The 24238-nt window shown below is 40.9% G+C and overlaps 1 pseudogene across 1 annotated transcript; it reads left to right on the top strand.

Moving 5' to 3' along the window:
- The first annotated feature begins 302 nt into the window (after positions 1 to 302).
- Positions 303 to 24225, top strand: LOC311607298 (annotated as a pseudogene). Its single transcript has 2 exons — positions 303 to 1237; positions 23270 to 24225. The product of its transcript is annotated as an uncharacterized misc_RNA (transcript).
- The last annotated feature ends 13 nt before the right edge of the window (positions 24226 to 24238 follow it).

The raw sequence follows: 24238 nt of genomic DNA, 5'->3' as shown, positions 1-24238 counted from the left end.
ATAAATTTAAATGACCCAACATGCACATGTGATGTGCTGGGTAGCATGTGAGTGCCAGAAATTTTATTATTGTAGTGCAGGCAAGGAAGTGGCATTCAGTATCAAATGGGTCCTGCCAAAAGAAGTTCGTTTTAAGTAGAAAGTAAGCAGAAAATAAATTGTGAAAAGTTCTTCAGTATTTTATGCAGATTTCTGCATCTAAAGCCAAGAAGAAGAATGATACAGAAAAGATACCTGCAATAATGTGATGGCCATGCTCATGTGTGTTCCATCTTTTTCTACTTCCCAAGAGCAGCACGAGGATGGAAAACCAGAGCAGTGTGTCAGAGTTTCTCCTCCTGGGGCTCCCCATCAGACCAGAGCAGTGGGGCATCTTCTTCGCCCTGTTCCTGGCCATGTACCTGACCACAGTGCTGGGGAACCTGCTCATCATCCTGCTCATCAGGCTGGACCATCGCCTCCACACCCCCATGTACTTCTTCCTCAGCCACTTGGCCTTCTCTGACATCTCCCTTTCATCCATTACAGTTCCCAAAATGCTGATGAACATTCAGACTCAGCAACATTCCATCTCCTACAAGGGATGCATCTCTCAGATGTATTTTTTCGTTCTGTTTGGCTGCCTGGACAATTTCCTTCTTGCGGTGATGGCCTATGACAGGTATGTGGCCGTCTGTCATCCTCTGCGCTACATCACCGTCATGAGGGAGGAGCTCTGTGTCTGCTTAGTTGCTGGGTCCTGGTTCCTCTGTTGTGTCCATGCCCTGCTGCACACCCTCCTCTTGACTCAGCTGTCATTCTGTGCCAATAATACCATCATCCCCAACTTCTTCTGTGACCTCACTGCCCTCCTGAAGCTGAGCTGCTCAGACATCTCCCTCAATAAGCTAGCCATCTTCATGGAGGGAGGAGTGCTTTTCATCTTGCCTCTGAGTAGCATCCTGGGCTCTTATATTCACATAGGAAGCACTGCCTTGAGGTCCCCCTCCACAAAGAGATTCCTTAAAACCTTTTCTACCTGTGGCTCCCATCTCTTTGTGGTGGCTTTGTACTACGGGACACTTGCGGGCGTTTACTTTTTCTCTTCATTCCAGGACTCCAGTGACAAAGACATAGTTGCTTCTGTTATTTATGCAGTAGTCACACCCTTGCTGAACCCTTTCATCTACAGCCTGAGGAACAAAGATATAAAACAGGCTCTAGATATAGTTGTCACTAGGACCCACTTCTTCTTCAAGTGAAAGACATTCACTCTACTTATTATGAACACTTCACCATGTATTTCCTAAAGTTATTGTATAGTTGATAATCCTGTGTGCTTAGTATGAAATGTATTGCATTGTTATATGCCGGGTTTTCCAGTTTTTGTTTTGGTTATTTGATGCAGTTCTGGGTGTTGACCTGAGGAACTCACTAACTGTAGGCTGCATCCCAAGTCCTGCACAGTGTTCTTAATATGTCAACAGGATCAAGTTTAATTCTTGAGTTGTTTGAGTTTTATCTTAGTCTTTGCTTGTTCATCATCCTATATAATTAGTGTTATGATCGATGCCTGGTAGACTGACTCACAAATCGTGGTGGGCTGAAGCAGGCTTGTGCTGAGTTTATGCTGTTTGTGTGCATTCCTCCCAACTGGACAGTTAGGACATCACACTACTGGCTTGAAGTCAGACATCATAAGGATGACTATACTGTGGATATTGGCCACTTCTGCAAACATGTGTCATTCAGTCAGCACACATCATAGCATTTATAATAGGGCAAGAGTTGACTTAGTCTTTATAGACAGCTTATACTTTGTCATCACTATTGCTCATAGCAGCAAAACAATGCCAGTTTTTTATGTATCAGTGAATATATGCTTTTTTCAACAATTTTACTTTCAACATCTTTACATGTGTGAAGTATACACTTTATAACAATGTAAAGTTGAATTTTTCTTTCTTTATGTACTTTGAAACTTATGTTTCTACAGAATTCAATTATCAACATTTGATGTAACTGTGGTACACCTGGACCTATATTTTCCACATTGATAATTTCTGTTCAAGACACGTATTGCAAATGATTGTTTGCATTTTGATTATATATTTCTGTAATTTCATTTTCCCAACTAATTGTTGTGATGGGGATTAATCATTTGTTTCTTTGAGACAGTATCAGTATGTAGCCTTGGCTATCCTGGAACTCACTATGTAGACTAGGCTCGCCTTGATTCACAAAGACTCACACCTGCCTGGGCCTCCTGAGTGCTTGACTTAAAGGTGTATGTCACCAAGCTCAGCTCCCTTATTAACTTGTTAATAGTATGTTATTTTCTATTTTGTGTGTGAGAGTGTGCTTTAAATGGAAATTATTATTTTTTCTTACTGTCAAAATTTTAAATTGAGACATAATATGTGTAACATACTAATACTATAGGATTTATGGTCTTAAGCATTTCAGGTGTATGATTAACCATCACAATTGCCCAGTTCTCAAAAGTTCCAAAGAAAATCGCTATAATTTTGATAAGGAAATATTTTTATTGGTTTGTGTCTACAATTTTCTTTGTGTATATTATTTTCCTGAAAATACATTCTAGGAGCTGGAGAGATGGATCAGTCATTAGAAGCACTGGCTGTTCTTCAGACGGCCCAGCTTTGACTCCCAGCTCCAGCACGGTGGTACAAAATTGCCTGTAACTCCAGTTACAGGGATCTAGTGCCCTCTTTTGGCTTTCACAGACACCAAGGATGCACACTGTGCACAGGAATACACACACAGGCAAAGCAAACAATTAAAAATTAAAAATATAATCCTGTCACAAATTTTCCATATGCTGAGATTTCAGCTACCAAGAACAAATGTTTGTAAGTAACTTGTGTTGTTTGTAAGTCTGCCAAACTATACTTTTGTCTTGTTCTTCAGTAGTTTGCGGTACGATAAGGTCCAGTTTTCTGTGTATTCATCCTGATGGATTCTTGAAGTGTTTTATATGGGCTATTGCATCCATCAGTGTTGAAAATTCACAGTTATTATCTCATTAAATATTACTTCTGATCTCGTTAATATTTCGTTTCTTCTCAACCACTTAATCATATACATTTTAAGTGCTTGAGTACATCCTCAAGTCTCAGATCTTCTTTGGGGCATTATTCAGTTCTCTTTCTCATTATGCTTCAATTTATCTATCATCTAACAGCTTGCTTTCCAGTTCAAGAATTCTTTCTTGGCCTAGGGAGAGAGATGGCTCACTGGGCAAGAGTGCCTTTTGTGCAAGACCAACGACTTGAGTCCAGACCCCCAGAATGCACACAAAATGCAATAATAGATGCAGCAATAATGCAAGTATCTGCAATCTCAATTTACATATGGGAATTGGGAGGCAGAGACAAGAGACTCTCTAGAAACTTATGAGCCAGTTGTCCTGGATTACACAGTTGTGACAAGCTCTTTCCCAGGCCATGTGTAAAGGTGAGGTGCTGCCCTCTATAGCATATCACAGCATGCACACGTCTCCCAGGGATCCTTGTTATGGTATCAAATGCAGAGCATATTCTGGCGCTATGAGAGCTGCACCATAGAAAAAAGGCTTTTAGGTCAGATCCAGCTCAAATACTTCATTGGTTGTCCAATTCAAAGTGGTCAGCCTTGAAATCACATACACACAAGCAACAGAAATGGATTCAGCAGGGTTAATATCCATATATGTAATGATGATAACCAAGAAAAAATTGGCCATTAATTTGAGAGGAAATGAATGGGGGGACATGGGAAAGGTTGAAGGGAGGGTACATTTATATTTTAATTGAAATAAAAAGATAAAACTTAAAATATATTCTTCCACTGAGTCAACCATTATGAAGCTGTATACTAAGTAATAAGGAAGCATGAAAAGAATATGTGAGATCTATGTGATACCATTAAAAATAACTTGAAAACATGGGTGTAGAAGAACACATACAAGCTAAAGGCATAGAAATTACAGTCAACAAAAGCATAGTAGAAAAAAATTCTACTAGACTGGGCAGAATATATCATCCTGATTACAGGACACATTAACTTGCTAAACATGACAAGAAAGGAGCCTCCACAATTTATAACAGAGTTAAAATATTAAGGCTGATGAAGAGAGACTATTGATGGCTGCAAAAGAGAATCACCAAATCACACATAAAGGCAAACCAATAAGAATATCAAAATTTCCAACAAAAAGCAGAAAAGCTAGGAGAGCATGACATACAGTTTCAAAAGACAGTGACTGTCAAACCAAATTTTATACCCAGCAAAATTATACATTACAACTGAAGGAGGAAAATTAATGCACAAATTAAAGGTGTTTGGAACTTCTGCTTGCTCCCACACAAGCTGGGAAACCCTGTCTTCTCTCCTTCCCTCAACCCCACCCAAAAGGAGGAAACTCTGGCCCACACTTTATCACCCATTATTCTATGTTTCCAGCAACCCACCCAAGAAAGCCCATGGGTTCAGGTTTTGACCATATGTGGACACAATCCCAGCTGCTACTTGACACGTCATCACCCTTGGCCTAAGACCACTTGCCATAGCCTGCGTGGAAAATTTCTCTGGCCCCATTCCTTGGGAACTGGTGACCCTCTTGATGTAGTATCTGATACACATGCTTTCATCTACTTTTAATCTGGTCTAATCTGGCCTATATAATGTCAGAAGAAAACCTATTATATTGATGCTAAAACCTGGAAGGAAGTGAACCCCCAGCCCCTAGGTTGGCCTGGCCTCTGTGGGGACAGCCCCCTACCTCTGACATGGTTGACTTTCCACTCAAGATATGTCACCTTTTCCAACTGCTGCCCAAGAGGTACTGGGTCCCTGACACCCAGGATCCCCTGCCAAGCTGCACGTGTGCCAAGGCAAGCTCATCTGTTCCAGAACAAAGATGATCTTTGTTCTTGGGAGCCTTAGGAAATTGGAGACATCCTTTCCACCTCCCACTGTTTGAACCCAGGCTATCTGTGGCACACTGGTGGTGGAATCACGGTCTTTGGTTTCAGCACGTGCTTGGAAATAGGCAACTCTGGGTTAAAATCTATTGCTCGGTTGACCCTGGGGTGCCAACTGCAAAATTTATCCAAATCAGAGTTGTCTCAGACCTTACATCCAAAATGCCTGATTTTCTATTGTTCTGTGGCTTGGCCTCAGTACATTCTAGATTGCCAGCCTAGATGGCCACCAGAAGGCACTCCTTTTTTGCATTTTATCATTTTTAATTCTTCTTTCTTTCTTTTACATATACATTTATATTATTACACCTATATGCATTAAACTACATATAATAAGAAGAACCTTGAAACAATCAGGAAATATATCAATGTTACATTCATAATGTTTTGGCTACTTGTATTTGACAACCTTGAAGAAAACATCTTTCCCATCTTGGTGAGCCTAAAATTCTGAATGTAAATCAAAATCTATTATATCTCACCTCTATCAAATTTGACTATAACATCTTTTGTGATTTGGCTATTTCTGAAGGCGTATGGATAAGTGGTCTGAATTCCCTATGTTCAGGTTTTTTGGGAAATGTGTTCCTGCTGATCCTCCTTCTGTAGCCAATGCTAGAAGTCCCAGGTCTTGTTGGCCAGGGTTGCGGCACCTCCAGTTACCCTTTCATTGGTGGTCTTGGTCCCTGAGCCTCCGTCCATCCTGAATGAGCCTCCTGTGTTACTTGCATCCCCACCCCTTCCTCCTTTCCCACCTGCCCATTTCCCTCCTACACTGGCACATGCTTTACCTACTCCCCCCCCCCACACACACACGTTCCTTCATCCCTTCCCTCTGAGACAAAGCCATGGGCAGTAAGCCTCCATCTCCTTACCCATCTCTTTCTTCCTCTCTCTCTCTCCTCCCGCTGCTCCTCTTTCTTCTTTACCACCTAAGGATCCACCTAATAGTCAACCCTCTCCCTTTATCCACTGACTCTCTATCCTCGTCTTCCCTCCTTGCCTTCTCTCTCTCACCTGCATCTTCTACAATGCCACAGTGAATATCTTGGTCCCCATGCACACATTAGTCTACTCCTCCTTAACCCTCCCCTTAACCTCTCATACATATCCCAACAAACCCATGCTCTCCTCTGTCCTATCTGGGAAGTGACTGGAGTTGAGGGGGTTTGAGTTGCATTCATGTACCTTTCTCCCTCCAATATCTATCCCAGATTGAAAATCAGCTAGGCTCCTTCTCTGCCAACCTGTCCACCTATAATAAGGACTTATGCTATCTTTGCCAGGCCTATGACTTAACATGGCATGCCCTCTATGTCATCCAGGCCTCCACTCTCACCCCTAAGGATCACAGACAGGTTCAGGCAACAGACAAACGGTACCCAGACCAGACCCACCTAGTAGACAATATGTCCTTGTGGGTGACACTGAGGAGTGTGCTACAGAACCTAATTGAGACTATCAACCAGATCAAAAGAGGAGGGACCCCATGGTCCACTCTCCTCCTTCATGACATGGAAATGGTCTCAAAAAAAGTTGTTAACTTTGATATGTTCCTCAAAATTACACAGTGAGCTAACAAAAATCCAGCCAGTTTTCTAAATTGATTACAAGAGACTATGATCCAATATACCTGCCTTAATCCAGCATCCGCAGTGGAAGCCATGGTCCTGCATGCCTGTTTTATTTCCCAGTCGTTGCTAGATATTTAAAAAAAAAACCTAAAGACTAAAAAATGCTGAAGATGGTCCTCAAACCCCCATACAAAAGTTGGTGAAGATGGCTTTTAAGGTCTTTAATGCCCAACAGGAGGTGGCTGAATCTTCATGACAGGCTCAGCAACAAAAAAGGCTACCCTCCAGGCCCAAGCCTGGACAGTTGCCTTGAGGCCAACAGCAATATTGCAGAGGGAACAGGGATTGCCATCCAAAACCCATCCTGCTGTAGTCCAACCAAAGTCAACTCTGTCAGGGCCTTGTGTCATTTCAAATGCAGCCCGGAAAGCCACTGGTCACATGGCTGCCACAACAATGACCCACCAGGTCATGTCCTATGTGCCGGTGGCCCAGTCACTGGAAGTTGGAGTGCACCAGTGTGGGCTTGTCCTCTGTGGCACACTATGGAGATCCAGACCTACCAGCACAGGTACTTAAGGTCCTTCTGAGGTGCCTTTGAGCTCCTTGGCCCAGCAGAGGATTAGTGGCACCTAGACTTGGGGACTTCCATCACCCTCACCAAGCTGTGGTAATGCTACAGGTAGCAGGTAAGTCCATCACCTTCCTGATGGGCATGGAGACTACCTTCTCCGTTTTGAGCTCTCACTCAGCTCCCCTAGTTTGATAACAGATTTCTGTTACTGGGGTGGACAGAATCCCTTGCTTTCCACCTAACACTCTGCCACCTCCTTATATTCTTGCAGGACGACTCTTCTCACTCTTTTCTGGTCATGCCCACCTGTCCAACACCTTTACTTGGCTGAGATATCCTCACCCTATCCCTGCCCCCATAATCTCTCCCAACACCCATCCTCTTCTTCTCATGCTTGCCTCACAGATCCTAACCCCAGATTGTCCTGTCCCTACCCTACCAGATCCTGTTGACCTCCAAGTATGGGATAACTCTACCCCAGTGGTTGCTACCCACCACCAGCCAGTCCTATCTTGCCTTAAGGATTCCTTCTCCTTCCCTTCCAGACCCCAGTTGCCCATTTCTGAAACCCATCGTGTGTTCTCAAGCCCATCATTACCCACCTCCTATCTCTGAGGATTCTGGTTCCTATTGACTCATCTTGCAATGCTCCCATTCTCCTGATGTGTAAGCCCTTTACTGCCCACCCTATAGTTCAGGACCTCTGCCTCATTAATGAGGGAGTCATCCCAATTCACCTCACAGTTACCAACCCCTATACCCTCTTCTCTAACATTCCTCCTACAACATCCCTCTTTACCTCCTAGACCTAAAAGATGCTTTCTTTACTGTCCCCTTACACCTTGACTCATATTTTTCTCCTTGCCTTCATCTGGGGAGGACCCTAATACATGGATTTCAAGTAAGTTCACAGGGACAGGTCTCCCTCAGGGCTGTCAGGATAGCCCTACATTTCCATGGCCAGACCTTGGCCCAAGACAACTCCTTCTTTGATATTAATCCTGGTACACTTCTCCAATTTATAAATAACCCCTTCCTTTGCAGCCCTTCCCTATATCTATTCTAGAGGGCCATTTCTTTGCTTCTGAAATATAGTGGCTCCCTGGGATAGCGTGTCTCAGCTATGCTTTCCCACAGTAATATACTTGGGTGTTCAACTTAGCCATGGCTCTAAGACCCTCATCTTTAACCAGGTTGTGGCTCTGAGGAACTTACTGACTCAAACTGTGGTGAATAATGCCCAATTGCAAGAAATTCTACTCTCCTCTAAGTCAATAGAAACATAGTAGATGGTACCCTACACTCTGATCCTTCCCACCCCCTTGGCAGCTGTCCCATCCCATGGAACATGTCAAGCCAGGGTAAACCTGAAAGAGGGGGTGTGAATGGAGAGAGATAGAACAGGGACACACAGAGATGAAGGCAAACATGAGATGTCTAATCAAGGCCTTCCATTTATTATACACAAAGTGAGGTTTCTATAGTAATCACACAGCCACCTACATAGACTCCATCCTGCCCTGCCCCCTCCAGACAGGCTAAAAAGAAAGCACTCTCCAGCAACTCTCCAGATAAGCTCTGAGCCTGAGCTCCTTTGAGTATCTCAGTGATAGGTAATCCAAACATCCAAGTGCAGCAAAAGTCCTTCAGCAGCATAAGGAACAGCAAGGATTCTCTCAGCAGAGGCCGCAGCACATCAGATTTTACTCAGCTAACCACAAGCTGAAATATAATTTTTGGCTCTCTAAAGGAAGCGATATTCCTAGGACATCAGTGTTGGTACCATCTACCTAGCCTCAAAATGGCCCTAGCAAAGATAGATGGCCTATCTAACATCTGGGACCCACCACTGTCAGGTTCTGCAGAGATTCTCAAGGACACATCTGAATTTTCAGGCCTGGCTGCATTCATTCTCATCATATTCACCCTCATCTCTCTCTTTCTGGGTCATGCATTTTTCTCTCTCTATCCCCTGCCACCACAAGTGCCAGATGCTACGACTGAAACCCCTGCCAGCTTGCCCTTTTATTTACAATCATCTCAGTCCTCACGCAGCTGGGTGAGACTGTGCCAACTCTAACATACTCCTGGCATTTCTTTTTTTTTTTTTTTTGGCTTTTTGAGACAGGGTTTCTGTATGTAGCCTTGGCTGTCCTGGTCTCGCTTTGTAGAGCAGGCTGGCCTCGAACTAACAGCAATCCGCCTGCCTCTGCCTCCCAAGTGCTGGGATTAAAGGCGTGTGCCACACGCCCGGCTTCAACTCCTGGCATTTCCATGTTTAAGAAACTTGGACCCATGGAGCTTGCAGGACACACAGTGACACCATGGGCCAGGCCAACTGTTGTGTTCTAATGGATGCCAAAATGCCATCTTCTTCCCAGTACCTCATTTTAAATGCACAGAGAGGTATGATTACCTCAGTTTTGCTTTACCTTTGACCGGACAGACAAGGGCTATCATACCCAATAGGTGAAAGAACATATGGGCTACCCATGAAGCTCTTGTAAAAAGAACCCCCTAAGATGGTGTGGACAAAATTTCTGTGGGCTAACATGGTCTACTATTCCCTAGTGCAATACAGCAGTATATTAATATCCAAGATCCCTGGGATGACCAGTGGACTCAGGGAGTAATAGGCAGGGTCTATCAAAGGAAACTGTCTTCATACACATGTAAGCAAATAGAAATCTGGTGAGCCTACATCCAGACCCTGACCTCTGCCCTCCAGAACTTGGCAAACCTCACCAAGACCATGCAACAGCAGGAAGAGTCCCTCCAATCACACCTAGGAGACCTCTCCCAATCTCAGGAAAAAAACTAAGGAAAATGAACCTTTCTCCAGGCTGGGCACAATTCCAGAGAAAGCAACTCTACTTAACTTCATTAAAGCCCCCAACCTTAGCAACTGCTCTCTCTGTGCTGGTTTGGGTCAACCCCTCTGATTACAGTGCCCTTGTATAGTCCATTCATAATGTCAAGGACTGAAACCCAACCAAGGACAACTACTATACAAGACATATCCCTCTTTCAGGACTTTCTGGACACCCTATTCTCTTTCTGCTACACAAGACCTTTGCACTACTAAAAACACAAATTTGGTATCTACCTGGGCACCCACAGGAGGGTTCTTTTGGTGCAATGTCTCTGTATTTAAAAAAAGCTTGTCATTGGTAATGCCTCCTCTCTATTTATCCTGGTGACATTGGTAGCAGACCTAACACTTTATGGAAAGGGTGAAAAGGCCATTCTCTTTTCTCCTACTAAGACCTCCAAGTCCTGGGCAACCTTTACCCAGACACAACAGGATGTCCCAATTGTGGCACAAGCAGGCATTGGTACCGTGGTTTCAAAAATAGCGACTGGGTTAAGCACAGGTACCAGAGGGATACGGGATACTTAGCAGTTGGAATCAAAAGGGTGTTCAACCATCTTTAAATGGTGATGGACAACTTGGTGGCATTATTGGCCTCCCTCCAGCATCAGATCACTTCGGTGGCTCAGGTGGTCATGCAGAACTGGAGAGCATTGAGCCTCCTCACAGGAGACAAGGGAGGCACCTGTCTCTTCTTGTGGGAAGAGTGCTGCTACTATATAAAAGAGTCTGGCCTGGTGAAAATTAATATCAAGTCACTTCACAAATTGTCTGAAGGATTCTGCCAATACAACCAGGGCACATTCTTTTTCCACTCATTCTGACAGTCTTCACTACTCGCATGACTGTCCCATTCCTAGGGTCAATGGTGGTATTATTTGTATTTTTTCTCTTAGTACCATGCCTCCTCCACTTTCTCCAGGCATGAATTTGCTAAGTTTTCCCTAGTAGCCGACTACCAAATGTTTCTGCATGGATATTTCCCACTCAGTGTGAGCCCTCTGACTCCTGATTCTCTCACCCCATTCAGTCCCTCTTCATCAGGAAGTAGAAATATCTGAATTGGTGCCCCTATACCCCAAAAGGTCAGGATGTTTGTTTGGAGCCCCTGCTCACCCTACAGAATCTGAAACACCCAGTCTTCTTTCCTTTCTTCAACACCACCCAGACAGAGAAAATTCCAGGATAACAATAATCACCCCTCACCCCTGCATTCCCAGCAATCCTCCCAAGAGTGCCTGCCCAAGGTTTAGCTTTTGTACATATATGAGCACAATCCCAGCTGCTAGCTGACACATCATCACCCTTTGCCTAATAACTATAAAACCCTCTTTCCTTAGCCCCCTTGCCTTAGCCTGGGTCCACGACTTCCCTGTTCCCATTCCTTTGGACAGGAGAACCCCACCAGGAGCAGCATCTAATAAACCTACTTTTATGTACTTTTAACCTGACCTAGTGTGGTCTATAGTGTGTTGCTGGAAATCATATTAAGAGGAATCCATGACCACCAAGCTGAACTGTAGAGTATACCTGAAGGAATCTTGCACACTAAAGAGAAAGATAAATAGATCCATGAAGTTAGAGCAAAGAATAAACTATGCTAGAACAGTAAGCAAATGAACAACAGGAAGGTAACAGACACCACAAAACAATAAAATGACATGGACTAGTATATGTTTTTTTTAAATACTCTGAATGCTAAAGGTCTCAAGCCTCCAATCAAAATACACAAATTACCATGTTGGATTGAAAACCAGGATCCATGCAATAATGAGAAGGACTAAGAGGACACGAAATTGAGAGGAGTTTGTTAGGGGGCAAGGAAAAGTTGGTTGGAGAAATTTTTGAGGTCTAAATATTTTACAAGGTTGTTTGTTCACTTAATAGCAATTCAAATAAAAACTAATTTCCAACATAAAACAATCAGATAATAAGACTTATAAATAGCTAAATATGTCTACATTTAGTAAGGAAGAAATGGAATGGAAGATCTATGGATTTGATTTAGAAACAACTTCCTGAGGCAGTAGTTCTCACCTTGTGGGTTATGGCCTCTTTGGGAGTCAAACAACCCTTTCACAAGGGTCACCTAAGACCACTGGAAATCACAGATATTTACATTATGATTCTTAGCTGTAGCAAAACTGTGCCTATGAAGTACCACAAAAACAATTTTATGGTTATGAGTCATCACAATATGAGGAACTGTATTAAAGTGTGGCAGCATTAGGAGGGTTAGGAACTACTGTTCTAAGGTGCTGAGTGGAAATTACATTAAATGATTGTTTCATGGTGTTGTGAAAACCTTATGCCAATGGGATGCCAGCTTCATCATTTTGTGACAAGAGAGTATCATTTATAGTAATAATGCTCCATTTCCCAGGGAACAGTGCCAGTCTCAGTGAGATATAATTTGTTTCCTTTAGTCAGAGAATGAAGGTAGTCCAGTGTTTCTAGAGAAACTCATTAACTACAGAAATTGACTGAATCTGTCTCCAGCATGCTTCATTTGTAGGCCCTCAACACATTTCCCAGTGAAAACTTAGAACACAATGACTTGTGAAGCACCACCATCTTAGTGGTTGCCTTGTGGTTATTATTGATATTTTTCTAAAGGTGAGCTCTCTTATAATTGTTTCAATAGTAGTTTTTCCCCAAGAGAGTCAAAGGCAGTGCAATAATTATACTCTTGTTGCCCATAATTTGGAGGTGAGGATGATGGAATCACCCTCAGGTCCTGTCCATGGTTTGCCAAATTAAAATTCTTGGATTCTCAGGAGCTATAAACAAAAGTATGTATATATAATTTGGCAATTAGTTGATTAATCTGCCTATGACAAAGAGCACTTTGACAACTCCAACTGTTCCATTACATTTTGTGTCTTCTAGAAAGAAATTGATCATTCTCTTTCCTCTCTATAGCTGAAGGTATCCTTGCTCATCACCAAAGGGCCATGCCAAAGCAGGATGTACAAATCACAGTAAAGTATTTTTGTTATGCTGGGATGTGTTCTCCAGTGTGGTGTGATGATCTTAACCTTAATGTGATTCTTTGAGGATGTTACCTTGATGATAGAAGCTAGTCTCAGATCTAAGCATCGAGGAAGAAGCATGTCAACAAGAAGGGCAAGAGGTTCTGGGGGAGTTTGTGGCTCTTAACCCACACATTTATCATTACATATGAAGACATTATTCAGGGTAAAGGAGAAGCTGTAACTGTGAAAAAATAGAAGCCAATTGAGTTCCTTAAATCAAACCCTTAATTAATACAATGGAATGAGAAACACCGCCAGTTTTACCAGTAGTTAGGATGATAGACTATCAATAGTTTATTCAGCAGAATTTAGTTATTATACTACTTGGGGGAATTCCATCCCTTATAAGATGTCCTGAGGACAAGGCTATCAAATTCTGCACTTTACAGTTTGTTTTTAGCTAAATAAATATAAATGTTCGTTCTATCTATCATCTATCTATCTATCTATCTATCTATCTATCATCTATCTATCTATCTATCTATGTATCTATCTATCTATGAATCTATCTATCTATCTATCTATCTATCTATCTATCTATCTATCTACCTACCTATCTATCTATCTATTTGAGACAGGGTTCCTGTGTGTAGCCTTGGCTGTCCTGTTACTTGCTTTGTAGAACAGTCTGGCCTCAAACTTATAGAGACCCATCTGACTCTGCCTCCTGAGTGTTGGGATTAAAGGCGTGTTCCACCACTGCCTGGGCAAAATGGAACTTTAAAAAGAAATTCATTTGTCTACTATTCTTATTGATAGTGTGGCACATTTTCTGTAATAATTGTAATTTATCCTTAGTTTTTGAAATCATTAATATTCCTAGTTAATTTTTAATGTAACATAAGATCAAAACTCAATTTACTATCTTCTCACATCAATTATAAAGCATTTACAATACTTTATCTCTTTTCCTTTAATTTACAGTCTAACTGCACCATGAATTTACACTAATAAATGTCATCCCTTATGTAGATATTATACTTAACTTTTATTATAAAATATATACCATCAGATTACCTGTTTAGAAGCTATAGATTCATGTCTTTGTGGTAAGACAAGTACAGTTAAATAATTTACACATTATATCTCAAGTTTTCCACCCATGGTATACAACCATTAAAATGAGTTTGTGCTCAACAAATGGCATATGTAAAAATGCACTTAAAAATATACAATTACATCAGTATTTATTTCCATAAATATATAAAATAAGTAAATTTTTCTTCATTCTAAGCAGCTGAATTGAGTGTTTTCACCATCACAGCATAATCCAGTGTATTATTTCCTTTTATATTAATATTTTCTCAACTGTGGAATACAGTATTACTAGCTAGAAGCATTATTCCTATTTTATTTAATTAATTTATTCAGATTACATTTCAATTGTTATCTCATCAGTTGTATCCTCTCATTCCTCCCTCCCTCCCACATTCAGCCTATTCCCCTCTCCTATGTCTGTGACTGAGGGTGACCTCCTCCCCCTCTGTATGATCATAGGCTATCAAGGTTCATTTTGGTAGCCTGCTATCCTTCCTCAGAGTGCCACCTGTTCTCCCCATCCAAGGGATGTGGTCAAATATGGAGCACCAAAGTTCATCTGAGAGTCCTTCCATGTTCTCCACTCAACTGTGGAAGATTTCCTATCCATTGACTAGATCTGAGTAGGGTTTCACCGTTTACTGCATGTATTGTCCTTGGTTATTGCCATAGTTTGAGCAGAACCACTGGGCCCAGATATTCCCATCATAAAGTTCTTCTTGTAGGTTTCTAGCACTCTTTGGATCCTTCTGTTTCCCCATTCTCCCATACTTCTCTTACCTAGAGTCACAGTAGACTCTCCTCTCATCTATCCCAATTTCCTGGTAAGTGAGGTCTTTCATAGGACATGCCCCTTGGGCTAGTGTCGCATTATAAGTCAGTATATACTATTTGAGGCTTTCTGCTTCTGGGTACTCTCTCAGTATCATCATTTTTAATCCAATCCATTTGTCCACAAATTTCAGGATTTCCTTGTTTTTAATAGCTGAGTGGTATTCCATAGTGTAAATGTACCACAGTTTCTTTATCCATTCTTCTACTGAGGGACATTTAGGCTGTTTCCAGGTTCTGTCTATTATGAATAAGGCTGCTATGAACATGTTTGAGCAAATGTTCTTGTTGTGTCCTGACGCATCTTCTGGGTATAATCCAAGGAGTGGAATAGCTGGGTCTTGAGGTAGCCCTATGCACAGTTTTCTGAGAAAGTGCTAAATACATTTCAAAGGTGGTTGTACAAGTTTGCATTCCCACCAGCAATGAAGGAGTGTTCCCCTTTCTCCACATCCTCCCCAGCATGTGGTGTCACTTGAATTTTTGATCTTAGCCATTCTGATGGGTGTAAGATGGAATCTCAGAGTCGTTTTGATTTGCATATATCTGATGACTAAGGAGGTTGAGCATTTCTTTAAGTGTGTCTCAGCCATTCGATAGTCCTCTGTTGAGAATTCTCTGTTTAGTTCTGAGCCCCATCTCTTAATTGTGTTATTGGTTTTGGTGGTGTTTAATTTCATGAGTTGTTTATATACTTTAGATATTAGACCTTTGTCAGAAATAGGGTTGATGAAGATCTTTTCCCAGCCCATAGGTTGTTGCTTTGTTCTGTTGACAGTGTCTTCTGCTTTACAGAAGCTTCTCACCCTCATGAGGTCCCATTTATTTATTGTTGATGTTAATGCCTGGGCTATTGGAGTTTTGTTCAGGAAGTTGTCTCCAGTGCCAATGTGTCCCAGGCTCTTCCTCACTTTTTTTTCTAACCGATTTAGTGTCTCTGGTTTTATGTTGAGGTCTTTAATATATTTGGATGTGAGTTTTGTGCACGATGATGAATATGGATCTAATTGCATTTTTCTACATGTAGACATCCTGTTAGACCAGCACCATTTGTTGAATAAGCTATCCTTTTTCCATTGAATAGATTTGGCTTCTTTGTCAAAACTCTAGTGACCATATGTGTGTGGATTCATTTCTGGAACTTCAATTCAATTCCATTGATCAACCAGACTATTGCTTTGCCAGTACCAGGATGTTTTAATTACCGTTACTCTATAGTACAACTTGAGATTGGGTATGGAGATTCCACTGGAGGATTTTTTATTGTACAGAATTGTTTTAGCTATTCTGGGTTTTTTTGTTTTTCCATATGAAATTGAGAACTGATCTTTCAATGTCTTTTAAAACTTGTACATGTAATTTGATATGGATTGCATTGAATCTGTAAAATGCTTTTGATAAGATGGCCATTTATACTATGTTAATTCTCCTGATCCATGAACAGGATCTTTCCATCTTCTGATGTCATCTTCAATCTCTTTCTTCACAGATTTGATTTTTTTCAAACAAGTCTTTCACACCTGCTTGTTTAGAGTTACTCCTAGATATTTTATTTTGCTTGTGGCTATCATGAAGGGTGCGGCTTCCCTAATTTCTTCCTCTGCAGGGATGTCCTTTGTATATAGGAAAACTACTGACTTTCTTGAGTTAATTTTGTATCAAGCCATTTTGCTGAAGGTGTTTATCAGCAGTAGGAGATCTCTGGTGGAATTTTTGGGGTCCCTTATGGACATGATCATATCATCAGCAAATAGGCATAATTTGACTTCATCCTTTCCCATTTGGATCCCCTTGAACTCTTTTTGTTGTCTTATTGCCCTGGGTAGAACATATTAAAGAGATATGGAGAGAGTGGACAGCCTTGCCTGGTCCCCGATTTTAGAGGAATTTCCTTGAGTATCTCTCCATTTAATTTGATTTTGGCTATTGGTTTGCTGTATATATCCTTTATTATGTTGAGGTATGTGCCTTGTATCCCTGCTCTCTCCAAACCTTTAAACATAAATTGGTGTTGGATTTTATCAAACGCTTTCTCTGCATCTAAGGAAATGATCATGTGGGGTTTTTACTTTCAGTTTGTTTATATTGTGAATTACATTGATGGATTTCTGTATATTAAACCATCCCTGCATGCCTGGAATGAAGCCTTCCTCATCATGGTGAATGATCTCTTTGATTTGTTCTTGTACTTCTTTGCGAGTATTTTATTGAGTATTTTAACATCAATGTTCATAAGAGAAATTGGTATGAAATTCTCTTTCTTTGTTGGGTCTTTCTGAGGTTTAGGTATCAAAGTGACTATGACTTCATAGACTGAATTTGGTAATGTTCCATCTACTTTGGAGTAGCTTGAAGTTCCATCTTTTGGAGTAGCTTGAAAAGTACCTTGGAAGAGCTTAAAGAGCTCATCTTTGTAGGTCTGGTAGAATTCTGAAACCATCTGGCCCTGGGCTTTGTTGTGGTTGTTGTTGTTGGGAGACTAACAATGATTGCTTCTATTTTTGTAAGGGAAATGGGACTATTTACCTTGTTTATCTGTTCTTGAGTCAATTTTGACAAGATCAAGAAATTGTCTGTTTCCCTTAGATTTTCAGATTTTGTGGCATATATGCCTTTAAAATGGGATCTTATCATTCTTTGTATTTCTTCAGTGTCTGTTGTTATGTCTCCCTTTTCATTTCTGATTTTGTTGATTTTGATACTATCTCTCTGCCTTTTAGTTAGTTTGGCTAATGGTTCATCTGTCTTGTTGGTTTTCTCAAAGAACCAGCTCCAGGTTTTGTTGGTTCTGTGAATTGTTCTCTTTGTTTATGATTTATTGATTTCAGACCTGAGTTTGATTATTTCCAGACATGTACTCCTCTTGGGTGTTTCTGCTTCCTTATTTCTAGTGCATCCAGCTAGAATGTTTATGTGGGATGTTTCCAATTTCTTTATAAAGGCACTCAGTGGTATGAATTTTCCTCTTAGCACTGCTTTCAATGTATTCCACAAATTTGGGTGTGTTGTTCCTTCATTTTCATTGAATTTCAGGAAGTCCTCAATTTCTTTCTTTATTTCTTCCCTGACCCAGGTGTCATTAAGTAGAGAGTTGTTTAGTTTCCATGTGTGTGTAGGCTTTTTGTTATTTCTGTTGTTGTTGATGTGCAGCCTAAGACCAAGGTGAGCTGATAGGATACAAGGTATTATTTCAGTCTTCTTGTATCTTATGAGGCTTGCTTTGTGAGCTACTTTGTGATGAATTTTGGAAAAGGTTCCATGGGGTGCTGAGAAGAAGGTGTATTCCTTTGTGTTTGTGTGAAAAGTTCTGGATATATCTGTTAGATCCATTTGATTCATGACATTGGTTAAACTTGTTATTTCTCAGCTTAGTTTCTGTTTAGATGACTTATCTGTCATGGAGAATGGAGTGTTGAAGTCTCCCACTATTATTGTGTGGGGATCGATGTGCTGTTTAAGTTTTGTTAATAGTTCTTTTACAATGTGGGTGCCCTTGTATTGGGAGCATAGATGTTCAGAATTGTGATGTCATCTTGGTTCACTTTACCTTAATGAGCATGAAATGTCCTTCCTCATCCCTTTTGGTTAATTTTGGTTCAAAGTCTATTTTGTTAGATATTAAACTGGCTACACCAGCTTGCTACTTGTAACTATTTGCTTGGAATATTTTTACCAGTCTTTTAATCTGAGATAATATCTATCCTTACGGGTGAGATGTGTTTCTTGAATGCAGAAGAATGTTGGACTCTGTTTATGCATCCATTCAGTAAGCCTGTGTCCTTTTATTAGAGAATTGGGACCATTGATGTTGAGAGATATTAATGACAAGTGACTGTTTAGATCCTTTTGATGTTGCTTCCAGTAGAGAGTTTGTGTGGTTGTGTTTTTGTGATGGTGTAGTTATCTTTTTCCTGTGTAGTTTTGGTTGTAACTTGTCTCTTTGGGGTAGAGTTCTCCTTCTAGTAACTTCTGTAAAGCTGGATTTGTGGATAGGTACTGTTTGAATATGTTTTTGTCTTGGAATATTTTGTTTTCTCCGTCACTGGTTATTGATAGTTACACTGGATATAGTAGTCTGGCATGCCATCTGTGGTCTCTTAGGGTTTGCAGAACCTCTGTGCAGGCCTTTCTTCCTTTTATGGTATCTGCTGAGAAGAAAGGTGTGATTCTGATAGGTTTGCCATGAGATGTTACTTGGCCCTTTTCCCTTGCAGCTTTTAATATTTTTTTGTTATGTATATTTTTGTTTTGATGATTATGTGACAGGAAGTTTTTCTTTTCTGTCTATTCTATTTGGTGTTCTGTAGGGCTATTGTGTGTTTATAAGCATCTCCTTTAAATTGGGGAATTTTTCTTCTATGATTTTGTTGAAAATATTTTCTGAGCCTTGGAGTCTGGCATCTTCTCTTTCCTCAATTCCTATTATAATCAGGTTTTTTTCTCTTCATGCTGTCCTTGATTTCTTAGATATTTTCTATCAGGAATTTTCCAGACTTAGTCTTTTGTTTTATGGTTGCTTCTATACCTAAGATTAGTTCCTCCATCTCTTGTATTCTGTTCGAAAAGCTCCCCTCTGTGTTGCTTGCCTTCCAATCTGAGCTCTCTCATTCCCGTTTTTCTTCTGTGTCTTTATCATTGTATCCATTTTCCTCTTCAGATCTTGACATGTTGTATTGATTTTTTTTCATCTGATTGTTTGTATATTCCCAAGTTTCTTCCATTGCCTCTTTACAGTCCTTCAGAGCTTGAACAGTTTTATTGATTTCCTTCATCTGTTTTTTTATACTGTTCTTGAAATAACATGGGTGTTGGGAGGCTCAGTAATTAAGAGTATGCACCATTCTTGCAGAGGATCTGAGTTCAGTTCCCAGTTCCACTCCAGATAGTGCACAACCACCTGCAACTCCAGTTCTGAGGGATCTGAGGGATCTGAGGGATCTGACACCCACTTCTGTCTTTTGTGGGCACCTGCATTCATAGGCACATTATTCCTCACATTTAATAAAACAATACAATGTTTCAGAAATAAATAACCTGGGATCAGAAGCAAATTTAAATATCATTCGCTACAGCTTACTTCATGGTGAACTCTTAACGTTTTCTGCAAGGCAAAAGTAGAAGACAACAAACTTTTGCAACTGCCAAATACCTAATGGCTGCCTTGGGGTTATTATTGTTGCCCCTCAAAGGTGAACTGCCTTCTGTCTGCTGCAGTAAGAGATTTCTTCCCCAGGGAACCAGAGGAAATGCAGTAATTATAGCCTATCCATGTCAGATTTGAAGCTGAGGGTGGTGGGGTTGCCCCTTGTAGCTTCTTCATTGTTTATGTTAAAGTCACTCACTATATTAGGAACTGAAAACATGAGGGAACGGTGTAACTATAGTGTCTGTGTTTGATTATAGACTTATTCAATTACAATGGAACCTGGAATCTTAGAGATGACCCTTTTCACAGTGCTATGTGCCTTTTAGGGACAAATGAGAGAATCGACACACATCTTGTGCATGAAGGTAGGTATGTTCACTAAAGGGTCTTGTCAGGGCATCCGCAGTATTTACATTACCTTACTATGTGTTTGGATGTGCAGATGTGAGTGTGCCTCGTGTGCACTACTGATTTCTGACATCTCCTCTTCCACAAACCAGAACATAGTCGTTACATCTACTGAAAACAGCTCATCTGAACTAGTATGCACTAAAATCATGAAAGGATGGGGTCATATCAAAATTCTACATGAAATAATTTCACTTAAGCAAACTGATCTTTGTGTGTACCTTCTCAGTGGATGGCAGGAAAGCTTTATCTTGTTTTCCCTTAACCCTCACAGTCTGACTTTAAAACAGGCATTCTGTACCTAACTCCTGAAATATCGTATTCAGATTCCCTCATTACAATGAAATCTATACCATTAAAAATATAAACTGTGTAGCCCAGGCTGGCCTCGAACTCGTGATCCTCCTGCCTCTGCCTCCTTCAGCAAATCCTACCAGCGTGTGCCACCACAGCCGATGGACAGGACATTCTCCACTGTTGAGTAAGAAGGAGATCTGACTTTCACACAAACTCTGGTGCCCCATATTTGAAAATGTCTCTTGGATGGAGATGCCTAGTGGCACTCAGAGGAAGGACAATAGGTCACCAAGGAGAGACTTGATACCCTATGAGCATATACAGGGGGAGGAGGTCCCCCTCATACACAGACATAAGGGAGAGGAGTAGGGGGGAAGTGGGAGGAAGGGAAGAATGGGAGGATACAAGGGATGGGCTAACAACTGAGATGTAATATGAATAAATTAATAAAAAAATTAATATATATAAACTGTTTAGACTACTTTGTTACTTATTCAAATCTCTTTTTTGTTTGCTTTGCTCTTTCTCTTTGCATTACATTCTCCAACTATAAAGTGTTAATAATTATGGTGTAAACCTATCCTCATGAGAATGCTGTCAGGAATACAGAGACTGACACAGGTAACAAGTTTAGAACAGTTTGTTTTATCACCAGTAATAATGAAAAACCATTTAACAGACAAGTATCGTGTTCACAGAAAGATGGTTTTCTGTATAGCCCTGGCCTGGAACTTACTCTGTAGATCAGGCTGGCCTCAAATTCAGAGACCTGCCTGCTTCTGCCTCTCAAGTTCTGGGATTAAAAGTGTGTTCACCTGGCTCTTAAATCACTCATTTAAAAAATTAAAATACTCTGAGGACTTCATACACCAGTACTGTATTTAACATTGCTTCTATTTTGTATATGTACTTATATATGTCTATACATACACAGGTATGCCTACATGAATGCAGCCTGATGCTCATATCTATAGAGTTGTGTTTAGAGAAGTGGTAGTAGTAGTTTCTCCTCTATGGTCCATGATCTCAACAGCCACAGGCAGTTGGTTAAGTTTGTGGTACCAGATGTGAATTCATTTCCATGAATCTTCAGTCCAATTAGACAGCTGTTGGTAACCCTCAAGACATAAGTGCCTTTGAGGAATCCTGCTGTTCTGATAATTGGATTTTGCAGGCCTCACATCTGGGTAGATGTATTCCTTGCTTTCTCCCTTGGCAGCTTGTGTAGCTTGTTCCAGACTATAAGAATTAGTCCTCGGGGGCACATTCAGTTCTGATTGATTGCTCCAATTCTGTGTCCAAAGTGTGTGGTGTCTTCAGCAATAGCGTCTTCCCTTCAGGTTCTGTGAGACAACCAACAGCAATAGCCTGTATTTTGGAAGAGGGGTTTCTTCAACTCTGTTGAATAACTCAAATGAAGCTTTCCATGCCTGGCTCTGAGGCTTCGTTAGCTACGCTATGGCTTTAGAGTAGGGGTGTTTTTGTTACCCCCAAGTGACTTAACTTCCTTTGATATACACACACACAAAACAACACACACAACACAAACACACACACACAGACACACACACACATGCATGCATGCTTAACTGTGTCTATGAGGATAAGTATTTAGATTATGGTTGAAAACTATACTGGTTTTGGATAATTCAGGGTAGGTTCTTCCCTGATGTCTATGACCTCTCCAAACATATAGTAGATACTTAGAGAGGGAGAATAGTTTTCTCAGTGGTAAGAACCCCTAACAAGTTATTAGTCTCGGGTGGTCAGTCCTAAACATATGTACATATAAGCATCTTAACGGACTTAGTAGGCTATGTGGATGGTGTGTGTGTGTGTGTGTGTGTGTGTGTGTGTGTGTGTGTGTGTGTGTACACTCATTGTATATATGAGGAAATTTGAGAGGAAATAGGAACACATAGGTAGTTGAAGGAAGGAAGGAATAAAAGTAATGGAAATACAAGGACACATGTATAGAATTCTCACAAAATAAAAAGTTAAAATAAAAAAGGAAACTGATTTTTGTGGGCAGGGTCACATTAGCTTTTTATTAAATGAGTCATGTAAAATCATGAGCAAACAATCTTACACTCTGGTTCCTGAATCTTTTGTTGTTGTTGTTGTTGTTGTTGTTGTTTTTCTTTTGTTTGCTTGCTTTTTGAGAGAGACTATCTCTGTGTAGCCCTAGCTGTCCTGGAACTCACTTTGTAGGCCAGGCTGCCCTTGAACTCAGAGAAGCACCTGCCTCTGCCTCCCAAGAGCTGGGATTAAAGGCATGTCCCATCACATCTGGCTGCTCCTGATTCTTATATATTCATTCTAGGTGAACTCCTGGATACTGAAGTGATCCAATGATTTGCCTGTATGTTGGGTTTCTAGGCAGACAATGATTTTTTTTTAATTTTAGATAATCACTAGCCTATTGTAGCAACAGAAAATGTGATATATGAAGTTAAATGCATTTAAAATGCTATTTTCTGGTGTAAGAGTTACAACAACTCATTCTTTGATATTTCCATGTTTTTTCTTCTCCAGCAAAAGAAAGAAAAAAGAGCATGAGGAGAGATAATGAGAGCAGTGTGTCTGAGTTCATCCTCCTGGGACTCCCCATCAGGCCAGAGGACCAAGCCATGTACTCTGCCCTGTTCCTAGCCATGTACCTGACCACGGTGCTGGGGAACCTGCTCCTCATCCTGCTCATCAGGATGGACTCTCACCTCCACACCCCCATGTACTTCTTCCTCAGCCATTTGACTTCACAGACATCTCCTTCTTATCAGTCACAGCTCTGAAGATGCTCATGAATATGCTGACACACAGTCAGTCCATCTCACATGCTGCATGCGTTTCCCAGGTATATTTTTTTCTATTTTTAGTAGCATTGGCAGCTTGCTTCTGACCTCCATGGCCTATGACAGGTAGGTGGCCATCTGCCCCCCCTCTGCACTACACTAGAATCATGAACCAGAACCTCTGTGTCCTGCTAGTAGTTGTATCCTGGGTCTTGTCTAATGCCTGTGGCCTTGTGCACACCCTCATCTTGGCTTGCCTATCTCACTTTAGAGACAACACCATCCCTACTACTTCTGTGACCTCTCTGCTTTGTTGAAGCTGTCCATCTCAGACACCACTATCAATGAGCTGGTCATCCTTCCTGTAGGCACTGTGATCATTACCATGACACTCATATTCATCTTGGTCTCTTATGGCCAAACTAGGGCTACTATCTTGAGAAATCCCTCCATCAAGGGAATTTACAAAGCCTTATCCCCATGTGGCTCTCACCTCTGTGTAGTTTCTCTGTACTATGGAGCCATTATTGGGCTATACCTTGTCCCCTCATCTAATAACACTAATGACAAGGATGCCATTGTCACTGTGATGTATAGTCTGGACACACTGATGCTGAATCCCTTTATATATAGTCTGAGGAATAGGGATATAAAAGGAGCATTGGGAAGTATCCTCAGATGGAGCACAAAATAATGTGTCTTCTGCT

The sequence above is a fragment of the Acomys minous genome (genome assembly GCF_964271855.1).
Source record: "Acomys minous genome assembly, chromosome: 10".
Lineage (NCBI taxonomy): Eukaryota > Metazoa > Chordata > Mammalia > Rodentia > Muridae > Acomys > Acomys minous.
The sequence above is the reverse complement of the archived record's forward strand: the minus strand, read 5'-3'. Positions and strand labels throughout refer to the sequence as shown.